At 42.1% G+C, this 5,880-nt stretch overlaps 2 pseudogenes; both read right to left on the bottom strand.

The window, feature by feature from the left end:
• The window catches only part of LOC114636241, a 4,963-nt pseudogene extending 1,383 nt beyond the window's left edge, over positions 1 to 3,580 (bottom strand).
• Positions 3,581 to 4,267: 687 nt separating this feature from the next.
• LOC114636242 lies at positions 4,268 to 5,650 on the bottom strand (annotated as a pseudogene).
• Positions 5,651 to 5,880: the final 230 nt, after the last annotated feature.

Genomic DNA, 5,880 nt, shown 5'->3' with positions numbered 1-5,880 from the left:
CACCATCAGCAGACCTGTGGGTCAGAAACCATACAGGTAAGCATTCATTCCCTCTCCCATCTTCCCTGCTCACTAAGACCTCTTTGTCATGTCCAGCTACCTAGAGGATCCTTTTATCTCAGGGAACCCCCAATTATCTAAGCCCCTCTCCTCACACCTTAAACAGCCTTGTGGGTCCTGAACTATAAAGATAAGCCATTTTTTTCTCCGCATGATGATTACTCTGTGGCAAGTTAAGCTGCCCTGAGCAGACTGCTATTCCCAATGGAACGTACATTCTCTGGTGACCTCAAACTCACTCTTTCATGGCACAAAGACACCTGTTCAACTATGTTCACAGCAGCTTTATGTTTATAGCCACAAACTGGAAACAACCAGAGATGTCACAGCTGAAGACTGACAAAGACATTGTGGCACATCTACACTATGGATTATTATTCAGCTACTAAAAGAAAGATAGAATAAATTGTGCAAGCCAATGAATGGCATAGGAGAATATCATACTGAGTAAGATAGCCCAGTCAGAAAATGATATGCAAGTTCTACACTCACTAAAAAGTGGATATCAGGGTCAAAATACAGGATAGGCATTCTATACTCAACAGACCCAAAGAAGCTAAACAAGTGGGAAGGACAAGTGAGGATGCTTGAATATCACATAGAAGACAATTACATACTCATAAGAGGCAGATGACAGGATGAAATGGAGTGGGAGAAAGGATGGGGGGGATAATGCTTGGGGTCAGGATCAGGTGTGGGAAGAGACAAAAAAGATGCAAGATGGGCGTGAGTGTCAATGGAAATCTGCAGCTGACAGGGATGGGTAGTTGGGGATAGCTCCAGGATCAGACGTAAAACTGATCTAAGGCAGGTGCCCAATAATATATTTTGTTGACCTTTGCTGTTACACCCAGCATAGGGGAAATTCAACATTAAAGGCCACCTTCTCTAGCCAGGCAGAAACTCCAGTAGAGCAATAAGAACACTAACCCAACTACAAAAGCATGACTAAATTTTATCCTGTGTACAAGAAATGCCAGGATGGTACGTGGAACAGAGACTGAAGGAATAGGGAAATAACAATGATCCCAAAAAGAGATCATTCCCATGGAGAAGCACCAATTCCTGACATTATTAATGATACTGTTATGCTTGCAGACATGAGGCTACAATTCCTATTCTCTGAGAGGCTCTACCCAGCAGCTGACTCAGAGACCCACAGACAAACAGTGAATAGAGCTTGGGGACTATTATGGAAGAACAGGGGGTAGGTTTGCAGGCCTCAAAAGGGATAGGAATTCCACAGGAGGATTAACACTGCCAGGGTTAACTGTGACAGGTTTGGGAGATACCCAGGAAGTGCCTACCCGGTCAGAGCAGAAAGCTAGGAGTGGGGGAAGGATTGAGGGAGAGGTTAGTTAGCGGGAATTAGAAGGTAAATATCAATCAATCAATTAATCAAAAAAAAACAGATGGAATGCTTAAAATTGTCAATTTGATGCTTTCCAAGAACTGATACTCAGGTGTTCTTCCATGTAGAATTTTCTACCTTGTCATTTCATAAATGTATATTCACTTTGAATTACAACTTTTGTAAGGTTGATTAGAGTAGATTAGGACATGAGGTGTTTGTTCTGTGTGCCTGAGTCCTGGAATATAGCCTCCTTAATCCACTGTACACAAGCAGGGCAGGGCAGCCTCAGGAGGTAGAGGCTGAACATTTAGAGTTTCATGGCACTTGGCTACATATGGACTTCTGGCTATCCTAGGCTAAATGTTGGCTGCTCCAAACTAACCACACAAAGAATGTAAGCAAGCATGCAAGGAAACACACACACACACACACACACACACACACACACACACACAATTAAGATGAAATGGACACTGTCGAGCCAAGTCAGAGGTGGTGTCCTGATAGACATAAATGACTTACTCTTTTGGACACTGCTCTCAGAAGCTCCAACCTCAGCAAGGTCAGGCCTTCACTCCAGACTCCAATGCTCACAGGGTCTTGTGCAGTCATTTGAGTCCTTATATACTGCTTCCCCCTCACATCTCCCCTTTGTAGCCACACCTCCAGGCCAAAGCTGCCACCTGATAAGATAATGAAGACTCTACCCATCTAATCTTATTTTGACCTAGCAAGAGTGTATCAGATCTTCATGTGGGAATGTTTGAAATCTGACATTTTGGTCTCAATCTAAGCCCAACCAGGATACTTCTCAAAATCTGAGCTGTGTGATATTTTTTCTTCTCCCACATTAATTTTCAACTTACTTCTCAGGTCTCTGTGGAATGATTAGGTAGCCTGAGCTGACAGCTATGTCTCAGTAACAGAATTGAGTGTGGTGATATGAGATAGGGTGTTTCCAGTATGAGTAGATCTCCAGGCAAGAAAGGGAGGACCCATAAATGAATAATCCTTCAGCAAGTCAGTGTGCTAACACTGAGTACATTTCTGTTTTTTTTCCTCTGTTACCTTTTCTGTTTCCGTCTCTGATTATCTCAGTCTCTCTACTTCTCTCTGTTTGTCTGTGTCTGTCTGTCTCCTTCTTTTTATGTCATTCTGTGTCTCTCTCTGTCTCTCTTTTCTCTCTGTAACTCTCTATCTCTGTCTCTAATTGTCCCTATCTGTTTCTCTCTTGACCTTCCTCTTTCCCACTCCCCACTTTTTTCTTCCTCCATTCTGCCTGCCTGTCTGTCTGTCTGACTGACTGACTGTGTCTCTTTCTCATCTATCTTTATTTCATTTGATTTGATTTCTGTACCAGCTTTGCCTTTGATGAAATCATTTCAGGAGATGAATTCAAAACCTTTTAGGGACTGTACCGATAGCTAAGACATTTCCAGCAGAGCTCCTCTTCCAAAGGACCAGCGTTTTTTTTTTTTTTTCCTAGCTTCCACATGCCAGCTCATAACAATATACACCTCCAATTATAGGAGCTTTATTGCTCTCTTCTGCCGTTTGTGGAAAGTGCATGCTAACACATAAGCAGGGAAAACATATGCCTAAAATAATACATTAACCACTGGAGGTGTTTTTGCAGATATAATTGTGCTATATGCCTTAAATACAACTTTTTTGTGATGCACAGATTTTAAAGACAATATTGGTACAGAAATCAAATCAAATAACATAGATCACAGACAGAGGTTGAGAGAGAAGGAGAGGGTGAGAGAGGGACAGAGAGGGGGAGTCAGAGAGACAGGGTGAGACAGAGAGGTACAATGAGAGACAGAGATAGAGAGAGTGACAGAGAGAGAGAGAGAGAGAGAGAGAGAGAGAGAGAGAGAGAGAGAGAGAAACTGACAGTGATCTCACTGAGTTAAAATCCTGTATGTTCTCTCTGGAGAGTTGAAGGACAGCCTCGGCTACACAAAGACACCCTAACTCAAAAGGAAACAAACACACAATAAACATTAAGATGAAATGGATACTGACAAGCCAAGTCAGATGTGGTGTCCTGATAGATATAAATGACTTACCTGTTTTGGTCACTGCTCTCAGAAGCTCCAACCTCAGCAAGATCAGGCCTTCACTCCAGGCTCCAATGCTCACAGGGTCTTGTGCAGCCATCTGAGTCCTTATATACTGCTTCCCCCTCACACGCTTCCCCCTCACACTTCCCTTTTGTAGCCATACCTCTGAGGCCAAACCTGCCACCTGATAGGATGATGAAGACTCCACCCATCTAATTTGAGTGAATTCACCTAGCTAGAGTGAATCAGATCCACAAGTGGGAATATATAAAATCTGACATTATGGTAAGAATCCAAGACCAACCAGGATACTTCTCAAATTCTGACCTTTGTGGTGTTTTATGTTCTCCCACATTAGCTTTAAAACTTGTCATTCCGATCTGATTCTTGATACAGTGATTCATAAATTCTCTAAAAATTAAAATTTCAATGGGACGCTATATTAAAGAGACTCTAAATAGATTTCTTAAAATATTTCGCTGAAATATCCTTTTACATAAGACAAATTTCACTATCCTTAAATTCGGTAACAAGAAAGAAAAGAATTAAACCTGGCTCAGTGTACATGATAAACCAGTGCTCCTCAGCCGATCGCCCATCTAAGGAGACATTGAGAGAAGTCCGAAACCAACACACAATGCTCACACTCTGTGGCAGCCATCTGTGAAGCCAATTAGGCTAAACTACTTCTAGAGTTGATTGTAAACTTTGGTTTATTTTATCTGAGTTCTCATTGTACAGCAAGCATGAACAAAGGAGAGTGGAGTCCATGAGGAGATAACTGTCAGTTTGTCTTTAATCGGCCATGATGAGACACCTGGTCAGTCAGGCCTGCTTTGATAGAGTTTGTTACAGACTGCCTTATGTTTTCCTCCATCAAATTATCACCCAGGGGCTTCAATACTTGTTCCCATAGTGTTTCAGCAATCTGATCAATCATTGTTCCAATTTCTCTGAACTCCCCAGAGTACTTAACATATGCCCACGTACAGAGGGACATCAGTGCTAGCCCCATGACAAGGTTGCATAAGACAGCTATAGAGTTTAGGCCGATGAAAGCAGTCAGTCCTGAGACGATGTACATAGCAAACATGACTGCAAACAGTGTGGCAGGGGTACGAGCAGTATAGAAGATATTTTTGCCATCGTTATGCTTTATAAAATTTGCATAGGTTTCTTCAGTTTCAGCTTTAAGCTGGCTCTGAAAATGGCGGCAGAATTCATCTCCATCCATTTTTTTTTCACAGAACGAAAGTGTTTGAGCGCCACTTCCTTGAGATCCAAGTGTTTTCCTTCCAAATCTGAAGGTGCACTGTACAGCTTATCACCACCGCATACCGGCTCCATACTTTTACAATAGACATCTCGCTCCTCCTATTGCTGCAAGGTTATTAGCCTCAGCTGTTGCCTGAAGCATAGACTTTGGATGTGGTAGTTCCTCTCCTTGATATATTTTAATGTATGCCTTAAAATACTCTACAAGGTCCCTACAAGTGACTTTAGATCCACTTATCTCTTTCTCAACAAGATTTTCAGGAGCAAGCAGCAATGGAAACAGATTTAGAAGCTCTCGTTTAATATCTTCATCGATATCATTCAGTCGTCCATCAAAACTAGGGTTTATGGCAACTTTAAGCCCAGGGTGTGGTAAAAGGAAGCAACCAAGATTTGAGAAACAAGTATGAATGTGCTTCATGACATTCTGTAGCTCTTCATGCTGGTTAGGTTTTACCTGCAGTCTCTTTTCAAGGAACTGCTTCCCACCTTCCAAGCCATATGAATGTTCATAAGGATAACTCCAATCTCGAATAAAAAACATTAGCGTCTGAAATGGCTTCTGGTACATCTCTTCCATTGCAAGTCTTCTATTCTCTGTAAATAATTGTAGGTGTTGAAGATCATCTTCTTGAATATTCTGAGACAAATTATATACCTGGACAGAGCTCGTCATAGTGCTCAGAGCAATCACTGTTGCACAGTCTTTAATGGTTGACTGGCTATCAAAGGCACCCTGGGTATCCATTAGCAGCACAGCCACTTTTGTTCCATTAGGTCTGTCAATCACAAACACTTCATTCCAAACTTGTATGCCTGTTGTTTCTCTTTCGCAACCTCCTGGCCACGTAAAGCCAGTCAGTGGTTCATTGTTTCCACCAATCCAGCTCTGAGAGTCCTAGGGAGGTTGTGGATGAGACATGGTTAACCCTGATGCTTGAGTCGCTAGTCTGTCGCTGGCACCTCAGCCCCTGCTGCGGCTGCCTTTGCTCTACCTCGTCCCCCTCCGCCATCTTGTACCGATTTGACCATTTGCATTATAATTTGTCATAGATTGCAATAAATCAGTTCTGAATAAGATCATGTTTGTTTTATTATTTTACTGAGTTAGTTTTCTGACAT

This window comes from Grammomys surdaster, unplaced genomic scaffold (assembly GCF_004785775.1).
Source record: "Grammomys surdaster isolate TR1022 unplaced genomic scaffold, NIH_TR_1.0 123086, whole genome shotgun sequence".
Classification (NCBI taxonomy): Eukaryota; Metazoa; Chordata; class Mammalia; order Rodentia; family Muridae; genus Grammomys; species Grammomys surdaster.
This window is presented reverse-complemented; position numbering and strand designations above follow the sequence as displayed.